Below are 24,040 nucleotides of genomic sequence, written 5' to 3' on the forward strand. Positions count from 1 at the left end.
CACCTCCTGTGGCAGCATATTCCAAACACCAATCACACGTTGCGTGAAGAAGTGTTTCCTTTTATTAGTCCTAATTCTTCCCCAAGCATTTTCAATGAATGCCCCCTGGTTTCTAGTATTGTGAGAAAGAGAAAAAAATTTCTCCTTGTCAACATTTTCTACCCCATGCATAATTTTATAGACTTCAATCATATCCCCCCTCAGTTGTCTCCTCTCCAAACTAAAGAGTCCCAAATGCTGCAGCCTTTCCTCATAGGGAAGGTGCTCCAGTCCCTCAATCATCCTCGTTGCCCTTCTCTGCACTTTTTCTATCACCTCAATATCCTTTTTGAGATGTGGTGACCAGAACTGGACACAGTACTCCAAGTGCGGTCGCACCACTGTTTTATATAAGGGCATGACAATCTTTGCCGTTTTATTATCAATTCCTTTCCCAATGATCCCCAGCATAGAGTTTGCCTTTTTCACAGCTGCCAAGCATTGAGTTGACATTCCCATGGAACTATCAATTAAGACGCCCAAAAAAAGGCACCCAGGATCAGAGCCTACAGAGCAAACACTTCAGCAAATGGTGGCTGGGATAATCCCTTCAACTACACACAAAATGTTGGACAAAAGCTGATCAGAAAGCGAAACGGTCAGGCAGCAAACATAAGATGCCCTCTCAGCTCTGCATTCCATATAGCCAGGCAGGAGATGTCTTGCAGGCAGCATAGAGAAAAAAGGTGCACTTTGAAGCATATTTTAAAAAAGGACTGGTTACACTCAACAAGGGCTGGGTTGATACTTGGGATCAGCCATAGGCGAGGGGTTATTTTTTTAGTGCCACAGAGATCTATAGAAAAAATGTGTTACTGGTTGAAGGGGGTTGGGTTTAAATGTATTATTCATAAATAATGTACAGTCTTTGTTTTATTTAGAAAACTAATTGGATGAGTTGTACCCATCTCCGAATCTCTAATTTAAGTCATTGGGGACAGAGAAAGGTGTGACACTGGACCTGAGACATATCCAGCAATGATGGAGAAAACAATGGTTTGGTTCCAACACATCATTTCCATGGGCAGAAGTATTTTCACCTATGGAGCATGACTTTCTTGGCCCTCCCTTCTTCTGCCACCTGAAATGCCTTTCCAAAATGCTGCTCTTTGGGGACAGGAGACCCAAAAACAGTATTGGGGGGGGGGCGTATTTTGAGCTGCATTAGGAAGGAGAAGCAGGAAAATCATGCTATGCAGGCAGAAATCCTTCTGTTTATGGAAATGTTGTGCTGGAGCCAAAGAAATCATGGTGTTCAGCCTTATTTGACATATCATTGTGTTTCATAATAACTGATCAACATTTATATCTCCAGTTGCCTGTTGCTGTTTTAACCTAGCAAACCTAAACAAAAAATGAATTTCCATGTTACCTTTTTATTTATTTTTCAGTTCAGTAGCCTATCACTTCCAATCTGACTTGATAAAAATGGAATTTTTATCGTCTCTCACCTTGCTTTTCTCAAGCTGTTTGATTAAGTTATGCTTGAAAAATTGGGGAAATGGAACACAATTGTACATTTAAATGGCTGCTAATTCTATCCTCCTGACATAGTTATTGTATGAGAAGCACACTTAGAATGAAACTGCTGCACTATCTAATTGAACTCAAAATATTTCTGACATTTTAATGAACACACCAATTACTTTTATTTTACAAGTCTTTCAAATGAACCACAAAGGATTAGAAAATGACATTCAAGGTCTGTGTATAATTAAATTGCATTAACACTGGAAAGGTGAAGGGAAAGGTAATGTCATTCAAGAGTGAAAATATGTAGGACACACATTTACATTTGAAGTAAATAAACTTTTCACTCTCACTGAGAGAAAAGGACAATGCTCATCTCTGTCCATCCAAAATCACTAGCGATTACAGATTACAGATTACAGAGTAACAGATAATGATTTCTGTTACTGTGCAAATAGTATGAGTGATCTCTGTTTCATCAGCTTTTGGAGGTGAATAGGTTTTGCCCTAACCAACATTTAAAAGCAAATTTGAAGGTTTATTAGTTCTGTCTATTTATATCAATATTTATATCCCATCTTTTCCCATGGGTTAAGATGGTTTACAATTTCAGATTTAAAATACAAAATAACCCCATGTCAACCCCCCCCTCCAAAAAAACTCTCTACAAATAAACAAACTCTTCTTTTATGGAAGAAATATCCAAAGAAATATTCAAAGAAATATCCAAAGGCCTTTTAGTTAGGTGATAGATCATATGTCTTATTTTCAAAAGGTAGCAAGTTCAGTCCTTAGTGTCTCTAGATATAGGATCTTAGGAAGCAAGCCTTGGACAGACTTTCTGCCTCACCCTAAAACAGAACTTTACAGATCAATGGGCTGACAAAGTGTATGACACTGTCATATGTTCACATATCTTTTTTTTTCATTCCACATAAAAATCTAAGTACAATTTTAGCTTCCACTTCCATTTCCACCTGCCCCACCACTCCACATGGTGGGGTAATGCTCCCCACTCCCCACTCATCGTTTAGTCCAGACCAAGCTGCAACAAGTGGGGGGCATGAAGCACTTCTTTTCTGTACATTTGAGTTTTTAAAATGTGTGCTCCACTTTAAACACACATTTTATAAATAAATAGCTAAAGCTAAAACTCAGCTAGACATCATTGCAAGGCAAACTTTTTTTTGAAAACGCTGCATATTCTTCAATTATAAATATTAACTGGAGAGTAGATTCTTAACACCATTATTTATTGGACAAGCACTCTGGATTTTTATAATCTATAACTCATACTTTCAAATTGATTTGCTGCTGATTCCCCAAAGTCATGTAAGAAAGGACGTGAAGTATTGTAATTCTCAATATTGCTTATAAAATTTCCCATTTACATGCATGCTGTCCATACACCAAAGTCATTAAATATCATAAATGTAGAGTTAACGTTTCATTTCTAAAAGTTATGTATCTTAGTAATTACATTAAATGACTTTCAAAGACTAAATTTCCAAACTCTATTGACAAAGCAGTCAGGAATAACTTTAAATAACCTTATGCTTCATGGGCACTTGAGTGACTCATCTGCTAAAGTGGAGAACGGGAAGGAGAATAAAAGAGTTGGAAGGGAATTCACCTACACACATTAAAAAACACACAAAGGAAGTATGAATAGATTCTCATATAACAATGAAGCATGGAACAAGCCAGAGGAATTCTTAGGCTTATGTTGCACATTCTCCCTTCTTCACTTCCATCTTTTTATTCCATACAGCTATGCAAAAAGCAAATCAGTTTATTGTTAGGTCCAAATAAAAACTATGCTTTGTTCTCTGCCTTCCAAACTAGGATTCCTAACCAGGATTCCGGTCTGGAGAATAGCAAACAAACAATGGTTTGTGACTGAGATTAAATAATAAATCAAGGTTTGTTGTGGCAGTGTTCATTTTCCAAGCTATATGCAAGGGAGGGGGAGGGGGAAGGGAGAATGTGAACCCCTGGATTCTCCAGACTTGTTCCTATCTTGACAAACCATGTGTGAAGTGTTTACACATTTTTTATCTGTGTTTCTTATTCAACGGAGACTTTAGACAATAAATTCAAGACACATTTTTTATCTGTGTTTCTTATTCAACGGAGACTTTAGACAATAAATTCAAGACACATTAAATGCCAAATTCCATTTTTTAATCCAAACAGCAGCTTTGCATAAAATCAAAAGTTCAAAAGTTCACCAAGTCTGGATGCTATCACAAGGAGGGTTTCCTGGAGTCATCTTGAAAGTTTGATGCCTCTACTTTCAAACATGTGCAGCCTGCACAGAAATTTCCCATTGGGTACAATGGTGCCAAGGCACTGCAGAGAAGAGAATCTTGGGCAATTTCTTGGGGTACCTATCAGGGGTGCATTTTTAAAGCTAACAGCACAAAAACTTCAGGGTCTCATCCAGAGACTGTTCTGATGATACCACCCAAGTGGTAAAGTTTGGTTCAGGTGTCCAAAGTTATGGATCCTTAAAGGGGTAGCCCATCTCTTGTTAGCTCCCTTTGGAAACAAGGGAACACCCCCTTTCGGAGTCCATAACTTTGGATACTTCACCAATCTTGGCTGATAGCATCAGCAGAGTTTTCCTCTTCAGCGCTGTTCTCGTGAATGTCTTTCCAGGAAATTTTTCCCTAAAATGCTATCCAAACATCCTCCCTTTTCCTCTAGGTTAGTGCATATGTGCTTTTCATATGTATGTTCATTGCTTGAAATAGATTTCTTATTTTTATTCTTTAAGAAAACAGTTTCAATTATAACTATCACCTGCTCATTTAAGATACATGATTCATCAATGACACATATGTGAAAAAAATTGTGAAAAAATATATAATTATATATGTGAAAAAAATTATATAACAGTAAAATGGCATAAAAGAAACAAACATAAAATGTGTCCAAAAACCCCCAGGAAAACAGTTCTTCCATCCACACACAAAAAATTAAAAGAAAGCATATTCATAGTTCCCTATACTTGGCTAGGTAGGGATACAAACAAAGACCACCTAAGTCTGAGTCCAACACTTTGTCTCAGCTACCACATTGATTTTCTTTAGCAAACAGATGGCACATGAATGTGCATTTAATTGAGCAGTTTTGTACTCTGATTTTCAGCAGAGGAAAGATTGATCTATTTTAAACCCCAATACAGGGAAAGTTATTTGCCCCCAGTACTACAAAAGAATGATGACAGACAACAAATATCACTTAAGCATTGAACTGCAACAATTACCTCATTTCCCCCATCCCTAACAGAGCAATCCTAAGAAAAGTTATATCCTTCCAAGACCATGGTAGTCAATGGGCTCAGAAGAGTGAAACTCTGCTTAGAATTGCACTTCAAGAGGCTGCTGAAAAGGTTCACCAGATTTGGAGATCCTCAGTCTGGCTCCAAGCCGTAACTTAGCAGCTCGGCACTTTAGGATAAGCTGCTAAATTACTGCCTGTACACCATCATGCACAGAGAGATGCCAACTGACAACATTACCCTGATGCCAGTCATCTTGTGAGTTCAGGCAGTGATGACTCAAGTCAAAAAAACTCTCTTCCCAGGCTCCTGGCTCATGTTTGGTTACTCTTTCAAATGTTTGCCGACACAAGCAACTTGAATCATCAAGCCCACATAAATCCTGCAGATGCCAAGTTAGGATTTAACTATTCTCCCCCCAGACTAGGTTTATTTATTGTATCTACATGTGCAGTCTGAAGCAAGAAATCATCTCCCAGCCAATTACAGGAAGACCTCCAAAATTCCCCTTGGTCTAAAAATGTCCAGGTAATCCTACACTGCTGACTGAAAAGGACTGAGGGCAGGGGTGGGGGGGAGCTTCTGACTAGGACACAAAGGGCCTTTCCCTACTTCAGAAATGGTAGCTCATATAATCTGTGCCCTTTACACTCTGCTGCTTTCCAGTGCGGAAAAATGCTCCCCACAGCACTATTTGCATCGTAACGCTTACCTAAATACTGCGCGGCTCGGAAATGAAGCATTCCCCAAGACCGTGCATTTGGTGGCGCGGGGGGGGGGGGGCATGTCTCTGTTGTGACTGGATGTTGTGCCGCTTTTGAGGATTTTTTCCCCCTTCCTGAAATTGATGTGGATTCATCGCCATGTAGACACGCCCTGCTGTTGCCTGATCGGTCAGAAGCATACACGTCACTGTGAGCAGCGCGAAATTCAGTATTGCGCTAGCTGCCAAAGTTCCCCACAACCCCATGCCCAGCACGCAGTTTCCCAAAAGTTGCTGTTCAAAACAGCAGCAAAATTGATGTGCGCTGATGAGCGGGGCAAATTCGGGGCACCTGCACTGTCGCCGCTGGCGTGGTGGGGAGCACTTGAAAACCCTAGGTCATTTGACTAGGTTACCATGCAACAAACGGTGACTGGGGAAAGTCCCATAGAGAGGCTTTTGGTAGCCTTCCCTTCCAGCCACCCCTTTAGCCAAAACACAGATTTGCTTTCCTCTTAGCCCAAAGTTGACATCTCACCTTTTGAAAAGGGGTCATAACATTTTCTTCTGAAAGGTCGGAACTCCTATGTGAAACGAGATGAGAAATTGAAAGATCCAGGACTAGACTGTCACTATGATATTTCACTAATTAATTTATTTTGTAAATATCCAGCTCTGATTCAGATAGTGAATGTAGTGTAAGAAAAAAACATGAACTCCTTCCCAACTGGCTCCACAGAACTGCCCTTTGCTGCTGGAGGAAATAGTAATGCCTGTATATATGCATGGGGGAAGAGTTTTCAGAACTGGAGAAATGACAAGTGGGGAAGAAGTTGAACACCCCTGCTCCTGCTATAGTCCTAATCTGAACTAGGATTACTATTTATCTGCCCTGCAGATCCAGTTACAAATCTGCCAGCGTTGCATCTCATTTGCCCCTTAGTTGCACTTAATTCCCATTGAAATCAATGAAATTAAATTGGTCGTACCAAACTCGTCTCATTGATTTCAATGGAACTTTAGTGTGATTAACTTTCTCTGGATTCAGTGTATTGTAATTTTCAGAACACATGATTAGTTCCAAAGGTAATGTTGATTAACATTGGCTTTAAAAAGAGTACTCAAGAAGACCTAACTCTCTCCATTCATCTGATTCAGCACTATTACTTGAGGGAGAGGGGATTTTAGACCTTAATTCCTTGCAAATCTCCTGAAGCATGAAATAAGTTCCTTCACAATTATCATATTGCCAGATTTATCATACTGGCCTATCCCAAATTAAAATGCCATTCATTTTACAACTGCTTTCAGATTAAGTAGATGCAGTTTTTAATATTTAAATCTTCTTTCTCATTATCACTTTAAAGCTCAAATCCCCTAATCCTTGTAGTTTCCCTCCAAACAGGCAAGCATGCTCAATCACATCAACTGTGGGTTGGTTTACATATTACACATAATGAAATGGAGGCCACTGTAGTGTAGATTTTCCTATTCTTTTCTTGGTAAGATTTCAAGGAAGTCAAATCCATGAGCACATAGTGTAACACTGTGATTGTTCTTGTGCAGAAGGGGCAGTCACACTTACTAGTAAGTGGAATATAAGAGGTGCCCTTCTGGATTACACTGGTGATCTATCTAATCCAGCATTCTGTTTCACATGGCAGCCAACCAGGTGACTTGAAAGGCCAACAAACAGGACATAGAGAATAAAGAGACACAAGAAATATTAGATCTTAAAACTCTCCTCAACAAAAGCCAAAGCATCAGATATGTTGAACAAAGAATGTTGCTGTCAAACGCCTAGAGCCCTTTGGGGATGCGGCAGTCTATGAAATCCAATAAATAAATAAATAAGACAGATGCTAAGGGTTAATTCCTCACAGAGCCTGTGTGTGAGTGTGGCATGCTGGGAGTGGGTGGAGTTTAGCACTCAGTCAGAGCCACTGACAGGACTATTGGGGGAAATCTTGCAACTAGGGTTCAGATGTGTTTGGTGTCTGTGTACAGACTTGTGGTGTTGGCAAGGAAAGAGGGTTTTTTAAAGAAAAAGGGTCCTACTCTAGCCAAAGAGGGAAATAAACCTCTAAGGAAAGAATTCCTGGTCCAGATTCTAAAAACAGATCTAGTTCATCTCCTGAACTGTATGTATAGAGGAAAGGGAGAGAGATGATGTCAGAGAGAGACTAATCTCAAGCCAGGAGGGGAATTTAAATTTAGCAAAGGAGAAGAATTCACATCCTTAGTTGTGAGATAGATTCACTTCAAAAGCTCTGAAGTGATCATATGGTTTGGGAAAGTCTGAAGGAAAAGGGGAGTTGGATGAATATTCCATTCTTTCTAGATTTTAGGCACCAGAGTTTACACATGAACCTATGAATGCAAGTCTGAGTCAAAGCTGTACAACAAGCAGAAAATCTAGCTTATTTCAAAGAATTTAGAAACCAGTAACAAACTGGAATCTTATCAAATAGCAAATGACATCTGAGCTGTACTTTTAAGAACATCTTAATATTTGTATATAAGGCTGCTTCTTTCCTTCTCACTAAATTTATCCTGCTCTTATCCTATTCCTTTGGGTTTAATAAAATTATAATGTTTTGAAAAGCCTCTAAAGCCATTTTGAGAACCAGCGTGGTGTAGTACTTAAGAGTAGGTGGACTCAAATCTGGAGAAGCAGGTTTGATTCCCTGCTCCTCCACATGAGCTGTGGAGTCTTATCTGGTGAACCAGATTTGTTTCCCCACCCCTACACTTCTGCTGGGTGACCTTGGGCTAGTCAGTCATTCAAAATTCTCTCAACCATCCTACCTCACAAGGGCCCTTTCCGCACAGGCCATAAACAGCGCCCTGGGGATGGCAAAAACGCCATCCCCAGGGAGCTGTTCGCTCAGGCGGCGCTGCCAAAATGCAGCAGCGCCGACCTGGCTCCCCTCCCCCTCCCCCAGGGCGGCGTCAGGCCGCCTCCAAAAACCTCTCTCCTGGAGGGAGGTTTTTGGAACAACAGCGCATTCCCAGCGGCGCGGTGCGAACGGCACTGCCGGGAATGCGCTGTTTTCCCCGTCCCTCTCCCACTCACCTCATCGCCGTCGTCACCCTGCTGGCCTCCTAAGACCCTCCCTCGCTGTCCTCCAACCCCTGGAGGTCGGGGGCAGCGTGGGCGGGTCTTAGGAGGCCAGCAGGGTGACGATGGCGACGAGGTGAGTGGGAGAGGGACGGGGAAGAGGTAGCTCCATGCGCCGGCCTCTGCAGGGGCCGCTCACACGCTCTCATGCAAACGGCCCCCACCCCCTCCACCGGTAGAATTCCTGCCGGTGGGGAAGCGCCTGAAGGCCCGTGTGGAAAGGGCCAAGGTGTCTGTTGTGGGGAGAGGAAGCAAAATGAATTAAGTCTCCTTACAGGAAAGAAAGGGGAGTACAAATCCAAACTCTTCTTCTTTTGGCATGATAATCTTTGAGATCAAACACAAGAGATAAAAGGGGGGGTCACAGTTCCTCAAGCTGATTCAGTTATGTATTTACCTTAATGAGATACAGGATGGGACAATTGAATGAAAAACCCCAGAAGATTACATGTAGTAAACTTGACCAACTAGGTGGTCAGAAGAAGCAAATTATAAAAGAATTATGGAACATTCCTGCCTAGGGGTGCAGGGGAGGTAAGAGATACATAAATGTGACACTTATTAAGTAACTTTTGAGTATGAATTCTGTTAAAGTTTCCTGCCTTGACCAGGGGTGCATTTTACCAACTTTAACTGGTGAGTCAGTTGTGGCCCTCCAGAGCAGAAAAAGATTTTGCCACACTGGGGCATGCCTGGTAACATCTAGATTACATTACTGCACTGCACTCTATGTGGAACTGCCCTTGAAGACTGCCTGGAATCTAAAGACAGTACAAAATGATGTGGCCAAAGTGTTAACAAAGCTGAGCCACATGGATCATATCACTCCAGTCTTGTTCCATGTATACTGGTTTCCAATTTACTTCTGGGCTTATTTCAAGGTGCTGGCATTGAACTTTGAAGCCCTATATGTCCTGGAACCAACATACTTTAAAGACCACTTTGTCCCATGTGAACCTACCACCCAGTTGCCATCAAAAGCTAGTCAGATGGTGATGCAAGAAAAGGCTTCTCAGGTGTGGCACCAAAACTCCCTTCCCAGAGTGAAGACTTTGACATACCCCCAATAATGGTTATTGTCCTTCCTTCTAGTGTTGTTTATGTGCTTCAATTGAAGTATTTTATAATTTTAACAGTATTTTTAAAGTGTAAATGTTTTAATGATTCTTAAGTTGACCGCCTGGTGGACCCTGATCATAAGAACATAAGAACATAAGAACTAGCCTGCTGGATCAAACCAGAGTCCATCTAGTCCAGCACTCTGCTACTCGCAGTGGCCCACCAGGTACCTTTGGGAGCTCACATGCAGGATGTGAAAGCAATGGCCTTCTGCTGCTGCTGCTCCTGAGCACCTGGTCTGCTAAGGCATTTGCAATCTGAGATCAAGGAGGATCAAGATTGGTAGCCATCAAGTGAGAAGGTGGAATAAAGATTTTAAATAAATAAAAAAACTGGGGCAACTTTGTGTTCTTTAACATTTCAGGTCTTTAAAGAATCATTGTTTTAACTGAACTTTGCTCCACAATAGAGAAACACAAATCCTTGAACATTCCAGTGTTAGTTATGGAATCCTGTTGGAATGTCCACTACCATTTAAATCTCTAATCAGAAAATCCTGAACAAGTTATTTTTCTTGCAGGGGAAATGACCTTCAGAAGAAGGGTAGCAAAAGAATAAGCCTTTTTACAGAAAAAGAAAAGCTATTACATTATTTTTAATGCCAAGTATCAGCTAAATTTAAGTTTTATGACACCAAAACGATCGACATTTCTGCCAGCTGTGTGAAATTCAACACTTCTTCAACAAATGGATCCAAGGTAATACCTCTAATCCACTGTGCCATTGGCAGTGCTTTCAAAACTGGGAAAGGAAACAACATTTGGAAGACTTAAGGGCTGTGAGCACAAGTACCTGTAGCTTCATGTGAAATGAGAAGGATTTGATGGAAGCTGGCAAGACACCTTTCTCCAAAAACAACTGCAAAAGAGGCAATGGACCAGAACTTTACATAACAAGGTGAATCTGCAATGCCTGTTTCAGTGTGCGCATAGTCTTATACCCCACCTTTCTCCTGTAAGGAGACTCAAGGTGGTTTACAAGCTCCTTTCCCTTTTTCTCCCCACAACAGACACCTTTTGAGGTAGGTGGCACTGAGATAGTTCTGAAGAACTGTGACTAGGCCAAGATCACCCAGCAGGAGTGTAGGAGTGGGGAAACACATCTGGTTTGACTTCTTGCCAAAACTGCTGCAAACAACTTCTAATCATTATTCAAAAGTGAAATTGGTCTGTAGTTCTTAACAAATTTAACATTGTTTTTTCATTCAAAAAAACTTACTTTGACAGTTCAAAAAGGAACCGTGGTTTTGGTATAATATGGCACTAAAACAAATTTGCATGCAACAAGTTAATAAATCAGTTAATTGTCCTGGGTTGGATTCAAAGGTCATTTTCTGTTGAAGGAAGGTATTCCTGCCAATAGAATGATAATTTCCTGCCTTCCCCTTTCTGCTGCAGCCCACTAATCTCTCTGATATGCTATCCCTGAAAAACCAGGGGAACCTCAGGAGCACCATAACAATATTCGCATACCCCTCTTCCCTGGCAGAAAATGACTGTTAGGCCGTTTCCACATGGCTAAAAAACAGTGCCCCAGGGACCAGAAAAACCGGTCCCTGGGGTGCTGTTCGTACAGGAGGTGCTGCTGTATTGCAGCAGCGCTGTCCTGTCTCCCCCCAAGCGGCATGAAGGCACCGCTTTTAAACCTCCCCTCCCCTCCCCTCTTTTTCCAGTGTCACTCTGGAGAGCTGGAGGGACAAACCCACGCTGCCCTTCAACCCCTGGAGGCTCCATGCGGAGCTGCCTCTTCAGCTGGGGAGAAAGTTGGGGCTGCTCTCACACTACCGTGAACAGTCCCCGAGCCTCCGCTAGCATAATTTATGCCAGTGGAGGTTCGTTTCTGCCGCCATGCAGAAACTGCCTTAGTTTCAACCCTGAATCAGTCCTCACAAAAGTGAGAACAACATATTACCTATGGTAATCAGATCACCTATTATCAGATTACCTATTATCAGTCCTCACAACAGATTACCTATGGGTTTTTTTGTCAAACCAGTAAATTGGTGGCCTCTATCCTACCACTCCAGTAAGCAAAGTGTCAGTGTGAATCCTACACCCCTATAGCTTTAGTGGTTCTTCTGATGCAGGATGAGCCTCTCAAGTTGAAGGAAGGCAACTTGCAAATTCTGAACAGTTAAAACTTTCTGGTCTATGCGAGTCAATGGATTTAGAAGAGAGTAACTCTGCTTAAAAATTTCACTGTTTGGATAGAGAAATATCCTCCAGCCCCAGATAGGGTATTGCAAATTAGTTGGTTGGCCATCTCAGCTTTGAAGTTTCCTTCTACATCAAAGCTTTCATCTTTTGTTCAGCAGCATCCAGTGAATATATTCTCAATCTGTTTTGCACCATGGAATACAATTATAATGTTACATCGCAACATTTTCCTAGGTTCATTCTGCACAGAAGAACTTATAATAGCAGCTGTCTTCTGAAATCTACTTTATCGGCTTTATTGCATACCATGTCTCTTCACTCCAGGGCAGCATCTATGGAGGATATTCCTCCTTTCCATCACAGATGCAATCTTTCAGTTCACAATGTAAACTTAAGTTCAGTCAAAGTTTGTTTAAATCTGGGTTTTCAACAGATCTAAGTGATTGTATTTTAATGTTCTTCATTATACAGTGCAGAGACCCATTTCAGATTCATGTGTTGGAATACATAAAAGAGGTTATTTTCTAAATATAATGCTGCCATTTAAGCCACCTGAAGGTCTAAAAGAAACTCATGTCCTGATGCTTTATTGGAATGATGTATCATGTGCAGACATCTCTGTAGCAGTAGTGCTATTGATCCAATCATATTTAATAATGCATCGTGGCCTCAAAAATTTTATAGGCTATAGGAGCACCTGAAAGCAAGGAAGCACAAATGTAATACCCTTTAGACAGGTGTATTACACTGAAGTGCTAAGCCATATTTTCTACAGATTTTTGTAAATGCACAGCATGCAGTCTTTATAGAGAAGAGATGCTAAATGTAGACCAATTACACAGTATTTTTTTTGTGCGCCATTCTCCTGGCTGTAATGACATCCTGCAGTCACTTACATCACTAGGCATTTAGGTAAAGAAATGTTGTTAAGCAAAATGCCGGTTATTATGAAAAGTGGCAAGAAAATCATGTATTGCCCCCATGAGATCTCTGTGGCAATGAGCTCTGGGTCAGTTAGTGTCAAATGTGGAAGGGAAGCATTGCTTGTACAACAACTGGATCTCAATATGCAGCATTTTCCCTTTCATCACAGAAATGAATGTTAACTATTGACTAAAATGGGAGGAAGTGGGAATGACACCATTAGAAAGAAAGATTAACAGCACAATCCAAAGCTGTCAAGCGGGCAGGGAAGGCACCATTCCATAGTCGCTCCATCCACTCCAAAGGGCTTTCCCAACAATGCAGGAAGCCTGAAAAAACAAAACTCACTCTTAATTCTCCCAAAGGGAGAATAGAGATATGCCATGAAAATGGTGACGTACCTCTGATGCATGGGGTTGACTAGGCTTTGGAGACTGACAATGGTTGTCCCCACCCCATGAAATGCTCACACTATGCCAATGCCACTGGAGGCAGCATGGGAGTACCAATGCAAGGCCAAGTGCTGCCTTCACAGAGAGCCACAGCAGCCCGACATAAGCAGATTCGCCCCTCCACCAGGGTAAGTGCCCCAGGGAGGGCATTTCAGTCAGTGTAAGTCTGCACTCCCTCCAGAGGGAGATTTGCCACCCTTGGATTGGGCTGCTCACCTGCTCTAGTGAGTATAATGATTCCAGTCACTGGCAATTGAGTGTGGCCTTGCCATTAGAGCCCACCAATTAATATGCATAAGGTCATTCTGTGTCATGCTGGAGCGTGATAGAATGTTGGCAAATCTTTAATAGTACGTATGGTACACTGCATGATCCTATGGCAAACCGAGGCAACATGAAATCAAATTTTGCATTTTATTGATCATCAACTCATCTGTTTGAGCCCAGAATTGCAATTTAAACCAAGGAGTCACTAGTCCAACTCAACACATTAATTATGACCATATTTACTTACATACAATGTCCTTTCCCCCCCTCATGCTGTGCTTTTTTCTCTCCCCAGCTCCTAGGTATCATTATACATTGGACAGCATCCTAAGACTCTACCTTCAGGGATGCTAGATGAGCCACATAGGCTGTACATGAGGAGAACAAATTGATGTACACTAACACCATACCTAAGCTGTTGCTTTTCCCAGTTATGACTTAATTAGTCCTACACCAGACTATGCCTTCTTTGTTGTCTTTACATAGCTGCTCTGCCTAATCCTAAAGTCACTGAAAATATATTGCAAATTTATGTTAAAAGAGAGAGAAATTATCCTCCTCCAGTTGACAGATGGATCCAATCATTTAAGCATAGAAGATGATGGGATCCATCTGTCAACTGAGAATATAGAATTGTTTCTGGATAAAATTGTAGTATAGCGTATGGAATTTTAAGCTGAACGGTAGGCCTAGTTCTTGTGGAAAGAGAAGTAAGATTTTTTTTGAAAAAGCTTTCTTTGCCTCTCATTTCTTGGATAGAATATAAGAGAAGCAAAAACAGCTAGGTGTTATCTCTCTCCCTTCCTCAGATTTACATAGAGGATGGAGTCCTCAAGTATACATATGGTCCTTAATAGGTTGTTCAAATCAACATCTGCCTCCACACCTAGATGATAATAAAAAATCAGTGCAGATGATTGAATGTGGGGGGTATTGTTATACATGGAAGAACATGAAATCCTCTGTGGAACTTATTGTTATAAGCCTTTCTATTCCACCTGGTCTTGCTGGTGTTCAATTTGTTTGGGGAGGTTTTAGCACCACTTATACACTAGTGATGCAACCATACCAAAAACACATTCATTTTAATGGGAACAGTTTTCAGCACAAGGGAATTGAAAATGATGTAAAAATAATTATTCTTAAGATCAAGGAAGAAGAAAAAACAAAATGGGACTTTTTTTAGTTAAGCAGCCAGAATGAGAAATCCCACATTCTTAACATATATGCCAGAGGAAGCCACAGCCTGTTACATCTCTATGAGAAATATGTATTTATTGACACATGGCTTCAGACATCTATTTCTCACATTCCTTTATGTGCAAATTAAAAACAAATACATAAATGCTTATGCAGGAGCTGGTACAGCCTCGAAGCGATGTGAATGAAATGTGACTGGGGATGTTGCCTGTTCAAGTCTCACCTGTATGATATGATCACCAAATGGTCATTGCTTGACCACTTTCTCTCAGACATATTTCCCCATCTGCAATTTGAGAATAACTCACCTAGCCTATCATTCAGTTATAAAATCAGCTGCCATGATACAGTGATAGATTTAATCACCCTTTTGTCTAACTATATCAACAGGATTTATAACAAAGTACCAACTGAGGGTAGAATTTGCAGTTGTCAAAAAGGAGGTGTTGAAAACTCGGAACATATATTATTTGAATGCTCATACTATGATGAGATACGTTGGATGCTTCTGTCCTTTGACCAGACAAACTCTCCTTTGGCTAAGAAAGAAAAGGTTAAAATACTGTTAACAGATACCAATAAAAATCTAACGTATTCTGTTGCCAAGTTTGCCTGGATATCAAGTAAAATCAGGAAGGCCCAACAGAGTACTACTGGCTCTGCAAGATAATCCTTATTATTAATTATTATTAGACTGACATTCCACTCATTATCTTGAGCTGATGTTCCTGAGGCCTATTATCTGCATTTTCTTAACTGTTTTAATCTGTATATTTGTAATATCTGTCAATTTTATGATTTTAATTCTTTTGGATCTTGCTGGTCAATGACCGTAAATAAACTATGATGATGGTAAATTTAATGGCAGCATGATAAGATTATGAATTTTAATCTCTCTATATTAATTAATTTAATATTTGTAAGTTCTGTTAAATTGATGTTGACTGATCTCTTTACTGTAATAAATGTTGAAGATGAATAGGTCTGAGTAGGCATCCAAATAGACCTGGATAGGAAGGGAGTATCAATGACAAAGATTCACATTTCTTGTAAGGTAAGTGGATAAATTCACACTTGAGATAGCGTCTAATACTTCTTACTATCTATTGAAATGTCTTGTGGCGCAACATAATCTTTTTTTTTAAAAAAAACCCTCAAATGGGTAGATTTAGTTTAGTGGATAGAATTTTCTCATTCTGCAGTTTCATATACCTCATTACATTTCTCAAGAATTGATTTCCTTCACAGAGAATTAACTCACTTATGGTACTCAAAGAAAAATACTTATTTATTATTTAAACAGCTGGTCTGGTGGTTAAAATTGGAATTATCTTTTATTTATACTTTTTTTGTTTTCCACTTTAAATGTATTTCTGCATTTTTATTAATACTTTAGTTCATGTACATCTTATTTTCTAGCCATGAATACACATTGTAAATCAGATTTATCCTTTAGAAAAAGCATTCTCAACTTTTTGAAATGTGCTCAAGAAATGAAAATCAAATTGCCACACACAAGATTTATTTATTTTAAACTGACACATACAAGGCTTATTTATTTTAAACTGAAGGTGCTGTGTTTTCTCACTGAGGAAAAAGTAGAACTTGGAAATTATTCTTATATGGATGCTAGCGGTCATATTGTTTTTTCATTATTATTTGTTACCAAATGAAACAGAAGTCAAGCAAATACCTGAATATAACACTAGTTTGGTCAAGCAGTTTATCATCTATTATATATGGCAACAGCACATTGGTGTGGGTTTAAATGGGGAGGCAGCCAGATTTAAATTCCTAGTCACTGAGCACCAATTTATATGTTGGAAAGACCATGGACACTTACAGCCATATCTAATGGGCCATGCACCTGGCTCCAGTGCCATGGCCTCACCAACCCACTGTTCCCAAGGAGGCTTCCTGGTGGCATGGGTGGCTTAAACACAAAAAAGCCTCACCACCACCAGGACTAGCACTGGCTCCTCCCCCACATTCCACCATCATGGAGGACCATGCTGGGTCACATGTCCCACAGAGGGCAAATCTGCCAGCATGGCTTCATGCTGCCCCCAGTGTCTAATTCACCAACCTACTTCAGATGGGGTCAAAAGAGTTTGAGTAACATGTACGTCTGGAGGTCCATGATGAGAACTGGAGTCCGAGGCATGCAAGGGCCCAATATAGATCAAAACCATTGTGTGTAACGAAAAGGAGCTTCCGCATACCTTGGTCAGTTGCTATTTGATTGGGAAAAATTGGCTGGGAAAAATTGTATGTAACCATGAGTAAATGTAAGTTTTCCTAGTAGGGAAAACACAGGCTCCCAGGAGATATTTCAGGTCAGGAAAGCAGCATGGAGGGAGAAGGCCGAAGCTCCTTGTCCTAGCGTATTCATGTACTTATTCAAATCTAGGAACTCTCAGAACATCTGGACTTTGTAACATGTGAAGGGGTTCTTGAGCAGACTCAGAGAGAGAGAGGCATTGTAGAATACATAGCACACTATATTCAAAATCAAATGCAAATAGCATTGTATTACATCCACTTAAGATAGGATGCCAACCTCCAGGTGGGACCTGGGGAACCACCAGATTTCCAGCTCATCTGCAGACTACAGAGGTTAATTCTCCTGGAGAAAATGGATGCTTTGGAGGGTAGACTTTATAGAATTGTATCCCACTGAGGTCCAGGTCCTCTCCAGGCTCCATCTCCAAATCTCCAGGACAATCCCATCCTAGATCTGGCAACCCTACCCCCTCATCCCCAACTAGTGGCCAGGGGAAATATGATAACTGTAACTTAAGATTAGTTGCCTGAATCATTAATGCTGTTTCCAGACTACAGTGAAATGAAATTTATGGATGAAGGAAGTTTGCTCACTCTTTCAAGACATGTACACCTCAAGCTCTCACTCACCAACACAAAGGCTCTTCACAAGACAAAACTGTTTCTAGATTGTTCCCAAACTTTGAAGGGAGTTTAGCCAGCAATGTGGGGAATTGACTCTCACAGTGATTTCATCTTTCTGTTGTATTCTTTAAAGATAGCCTGTGGTTACAGCTCTTATTTCCTCCTCAGTTGATATAGCAGTAACTGCTTGCTGTCAAGCCTCCAAAGCCCAGAACCTTAGAGGAGCTAAGCTTGAGAGGAAAAGACTTGCCTTTGTTCTGTAATGATATGGGCTGACCTTTCAACAATCCAGTACCCAGCTAGCAGATGCTGGGATTTAACTGGTTTCCTACTTTATCTGCTGCTTTGTTCTTGGAGTGTCAATAGTACTTTCTGAGTTTCTCTTCTTTTTATATAAGTTGCTATGCTATTTAGAGGAAGCCTGGTTGGAAAAGACTGGGCCATGGCCCATTTCAACAACAGAGTGAAAATACCGCATTTTAATCCTATACTTAAGTCGCTACTGAATGCAAATTTTGCTCTTTTACTGCAGACCAACACACCTACCCAATTCAAACTAGAAAATGAATACACTTCACAAGGGAAAAAATGGTATGAAGAAACAAAACGGTGACAAAATAAAGAATCATGAGTTCAGTTCATATAAGACCCAAGCTCCTGTTTTGAGAACCATGCATTAGTTGCCTATTGGTCTCAAAGTCCAATTCAAGATTCTGCTATTTACCTTTAAAGTCTTTCACAAGTTGAGGCTCGCATACCTGAAGGATCACTTCTGCTGGTATGAGCTTATATATCAGGTTTGCTGAGCACAGCAGTGTCTTTCAGTCAATCCAACTCCAACTAGGGGATATTTCACTGCAACCTATTCATGGGTTTATTTTTCCCTGGGGGCTGCTCCAATGTTACAGAATTGCCTTTCAGAGTCAATTAGAAGAGAGATGCCAGCCACGGATTCAGGCAAAACATCAGGAGAAAATACTACTACACGGCCATACAACCTGGAAAACCCACAACATTCTAGTCTTCAACTGCTTTCTAAAGATCGAAAGTGAGGGGGCCAGATGCAACTCCCTGGGGAGGTTTTTCCATACTTGTGAATGTCTTGAATTGGTGGTGGGTGCCTTGAATTTCAAAGCCTTTTCAATGGTTGTTTTTAATTTTGTTGTTCTTTGTACTTTAAAAATTGTTTTTATTCATCTTAGCTCCTATTTATCTGGGAGAAAGACAGATTTATGAATTGCCAGTTTTGCAGCCAGAGATTGGGAGCAGGTGGCAGAGATGCCAATAACATCATTGTTGTAATGTCATTCATTTCTAGTATTAACCCAGGAGTGACAAGCATGTGTCACTATGATGTCTCTTCTGTGTTCGCACCAGAAGTGATGTCACAGTGCTAGCACAACATTTATTCATCCTCCCTATGCCCCTGCAAGCAACCAGGTTAAGTAAATAAACAAAGATGGGGGAGGGATTTAAAGATCAAAACAGCAGGGACAAGAAATTCAAAATAGTCTAAATTCCTGATTACACAAATGGAAAGTCTGTGATAGATGCTGCCATTTTTAATTACATAGCAAGAGAAGGATTTATTCCACTGTACATCTGTCCCAAATAAAACAAAAGTATATAATCAGCAAGATGGCTGGGCTGATAAATGTATTTACCTTCTTAATGAGCTTTGTTGAAATGGTTAGAATGATTAATGAGAATGAGCATGCCATCAGTAACCTTGAAAACCCAAATGTCAATATTTGGGCTAAAAAATCCTTTGCACAGCAAGGCATGATGCTTAGAGCTAAAGAAGCCTCAAGGGAACACCTGCTAGCTGATGAGCAGGCTTGTTTGACATGCTGTTATTTAAAGAGGATTAAATATTATGGGAAGAAATAATTGAGGCTTCGAACAAATGTTATTTTTGCTCAAGACCACAAGGCTCCTAATAGGTTCAATAGGATTTGACAATCTGATTGTTAAGTTTATGCACCTGGGTGAAACTCTTTGAACTGCTAGACATTTGGATCTCTCCTTCTGTCTTCACTGAAGGAAGATTTGATTTTTATTTCCATTAGTTTGTGTTAATTTCTAGGAATGCAATTATTTAGAGTAGTGGTTGTCAAGTCCGTTGGCCATAACGGAGATATTTTCCATGTCTACATGGCAGCTGAGGAACTACTAGGTGTCACAGAAGACTCAGGGTCATGGACTGGACATGAACTCAATTCTTCTGGATATCACATGTCAAGCTGGGTCCTTCAAGTTCCAAAAAAGTGTCTCCAGTGCTGCTTGGAGTCTAGAAACAGGCTCGGCATGGGCTCTGAACGGGCCAAAGAAGCCATTAAATAGAATGTGGTGGATATGGAGAGCCAATCAGATCTAGCCAGGCCTCTAATCTTTATTGCTAATAAATCCAATAGGAACTCTATCTCTCCTATGAGATATATAACTAAACTTGAAGTATTGAAACATCAAAGGGCTTTTACTTTGGTATAGTACCATGCCCTCCCTTCATAGTTCTGCCCTTGAAGGCTGATACGGGAAAACTCCTCATTGAGAGAATTTCCCTGTGGATCAGGGCACATAGAAATAATAGAACATGTATTTCTTCAATTTCAGTACTATAAAAATAATTTCATTTCACCACTGCTGCATATATTTTTAGGTCACACAGGTCAATTTTATGTTTCCTTGGTGCTTAAAGATACCAATCTTGATATAACATACAATGTTGCCAGGTTTTGTGCAGCAGCACTTGAAATATGTTGCATGATAGTCTGTGCTATAAAACAGGGTTCAAAGTTTTACAGTCGAATCCAGAGCCCTGGGGCTGTTTCCAGAGGGCTTTTTGGTGGTGCAGTGAGACAAAACACAACAAAACCCTCCCTGCCGCTGAAAAAAACCTCCAAAGGAGCAGCAGTGGCACAGTGGTTAAGAGTAGGTGTACTCTAATCTGGAGGAACCGGGTTTAATTCCCGCTCTGCTGCTAGAGCTGTGGAGGCTTATCTGGGGAACTCATGCCAGCTGGATGACCTTGGGTTAGTCACAGTTCTTCTGAGCTCTCTCAGTGTTTGTTGTGGGGGAAGGTAAAGGAGATTGTCAGCCCCTTTTAAGCTCCTTACAAGTGAGAAAGGGGGGATATTAATCTTTTTCAATGGGTTCAAAGTCCATGCCCCAGGCACAGCATCCCAGGAGGCTAAGCTGGGGTGGAAGGTGACTAAGGTTGGCTCCACACCAGCCATACTGGTGCAGCATCCTGTGCTGTCTAAACTGGGAAATGGTGGATGCTTCATGCTCTTAGGCGCCTAGGTATCTGGCCTTCCACTGGCTCATTTGCCCCTTGCACCTACAGGGTGAGACCTGGGCTGGCTCATGGCTGCAACAGCTCCAGAGGCAAGTCCACCCCCACCCCCTTTGGATTGGGCTAATAATATTTTATTTACTAATTTCACTGCTCCCTTATGCCATGTTTCTTTTTGATATATAACATTTTATCCTATTCCATTTATGTTCCCATACCTTTTTGTGTTCCCAGTTTTCTTCTGCCAATAGATTATTTTTGATATATATTTACAGTTTGAATATATTTTATCATTTTAATTGTATCTCACTTACCTTATGCTGGTTTATATTAATCTATGACCGCAATAAAGCTTGCTTGCTTGCTTGCTTGCTTGCTTGCTTGCTTGCTTGCTTGCTTGCTTGCTTGCTTGCTTGCTTGCTTGCTTGCTTGCTTGCTTGCTTGCTTGCTTGCTTGCTTGCTTGCTTGCTTGCTTGATTGCTTGATTAGTTTATTGGTCAATTTATTGGTATGTCCTACTGAAGACAGTGGTTGGGAATGTGTATTTTCTATTTATATTTGTTGTGCCATTGTCGTGGCATTCAGGATCACAAATACTATAATGTAACTCTGCATTGACTGCTGCAGGAATCTCTAACATTTTTCAAGGGTGAGAACTTTTAAATGTTGAGAAAAGGACGTGGGTGCCACAACAAAATGGGGGGGGCAATGACAAAAGGTCTGTTGAGGTGGCTTCAGCCAATTAAGTCTCAAACTAAGCACCCTTTTACAATGCAGGTTTCTGAATGGGACACCACAGTAATGCTTCATGAACTCTTTAGAAGAACTTTCTGTCCTATAAGGTAAAGAACAGGGTCTAGGGCAGTGGTGGCAAACCTTTGGCACTCCAGATGTTATGGGCTACAATTCCCATCAGCCCCTGCCAGCCTGGCCAATTGGCCAATTGTAGTCCATAACATCTGGAGTGCCAAAGGTTCGCTACCAAGGGTCTAGGGTGCCCGACTCCCCCCCTCTGAGGCTGGGGACTGCAGTCTCTTCTGGCCTGCCCGGAAGGGGAGGACAGAAGGGACTGCTGGCTGCCGGCCGGTTGCCGGCTGGGAGTGGCTCAGAGAAAGACAATTAGAATCAGGACTTGCCATCACTTTGTTGTTATGAATTACTAACTTTGTCTCCCCACCCCAAATTGTGGTCTAAAACACATGAGGGCTACTTTGCTAAAACACATCTAAGCCCTCCTATTCTAGTGGGCTTTTCTCCATTAGGACTAGCCAGTCAGATGCCTCAGCTTGGCAGGGCATCACTGGAAACTGCCAACCCCATTTATCTAGCACTAGCATCTCTCATTGCCTCTGAATTAGGAGATTTAATTCAGTTCTTGCAGCTAATCTTTATTGCTAGACCATGAATGTGTCAAATCATTTTTAACAAAAAAAAACCCCTATCTCAATGTGTACCATTTTACAGTTGAACAGAGGCAAGCTGACTTCACTCTGGGCCATGTTTCAACAACAAGCTCTAAACAGTACAACTGGTCCTATCTCCTGAAAGATCCTAGTTACACCCCAATCCAATAGGATCCTTATGAGTATACACATACTTCTGATTAAGGTCCTATGAAACAGGTAGCTGATCAGTCTTTCACCGAGTGCTAAGATAACTGAACTGAGAGAAGTGCCAGGATATCTCTTGTTGCATTTCATTACTGCAAAGATTAGAAGTAAACACTCCCATGCAATAACTACCTGGGAAGACATTTATGAGCCTGCAAACAAATGTGGAGGGGGGGGAGAGTTTACTGAAAAGCTGACAAGATACATTCCCACACATACTTCATGCAGAGTCTCTTTCAAGTACATCTGGTGACCACAGAGGCAGCTCCTTTTGAGGCAGCATGGGGTGAAGGTGCCAGCAGTTTCTGTTCCCAAAGGTAGCACCCCAAATACAGCTGGTCATCTCCCAATGCCGCTTCCCAGTTCAAATGCATTGAGTGGTGATCTGAAGCTGTGCAGCAAAACACCAACCATTGGCACAGGGTTGCCATTACCCACCAGAGATGAGACCAAAAGACACACCAGTCAGTGACATCACTGTTCCATGTCTTTAAAATAGTCTCTGAGAGGCCCTTGTTTTCCTCCACTTCATATGCACCCCTGTCTTTTGGGGTGACATAAGGGAGCTGTTGCACCATACAAAATGGTGCAGCATGTCACTGCTCACTCAGCACATAGGTCCTTGACAAAGATGATGTTGTTCTCCTGAATGCACTTCTGTGTGTCTTAAGTGTCAAGTGACGTCGGACTCATAGCAACCCTATGAATCAGCGTCCTCCAAAACATCCTATCATTAACAACATTGCACAGTTTCTGCAGATTGAGAGGCTTGGCTTCCTTTGTAGAAGAATAAGAGGAAGAGTTTGGATTTACACCTCACCTTTCTCTCCTGTAAGGAAACTCATGGTGGCTTACAAACTCCTTTCCTTTCTTTTCCCAAACAACAGATACCTTGTGAACAAAGTGGGATTGAAAAAGTTCTGTAACTAGCCCAAGGTTTATGTGTTTTATGTGGAGAACTGGGAAAACAAACCTGGTTCACCAGATTAGAGTCTGCCACTCTTAACCACTACATCATGCTGAGTCAATCCTCTTTTCCTGATGCCTTCGACCTTTTCCAACAACTCTTATTATTATGTGATCAAAGTAGGATAGCCTCAGTTTAGTGATTTTAGCTAGTAAGGACATGATACAGTTCTATTCCAGCTCATATACATCCATGCTTATGGGGTAGCAAAAAGAACCTGTTGTGCCATGCAAGTTGGTGCAGCATGCCATTGGGCGCCACACACAAAGATGATGTTGTTCTCCTGAATTCACTTCAATACTTGCTAAGTTAAGTATTTATGGAAAACACAGTTTATTTTTTATTTGCTACTGTAATTATGTATGACCTAAATAAGTTTTTATTCACCTCTGCCTGAACACACAGTGACATCTGGTAACTCAAGGCTTTCACACATATAATTGCTATGCAAAAAGGTACTCAAGTGCATTCTATGACCAGCTTGCCAAAACCATAAGCATATTGTTGCTTAAATGGCAACAAAT

This window comes from Sphaerodactylus townsendi, unplaced genomic scaffold (assembly GCF_021028975.2).
Source record: "Sphaerodactylus townsendi isolate TG3544 unplaced genomic scaffold, MPM_Stown_v2.3 scaffold_18, whole genome shotgun sequence".
NCBI lineage: Eukaryota > Metazoa > Chordata > Lepidosauria > Squamata > Sphaerodactylidae > Sphaerodactylus > Sphaerodactylus townsendi.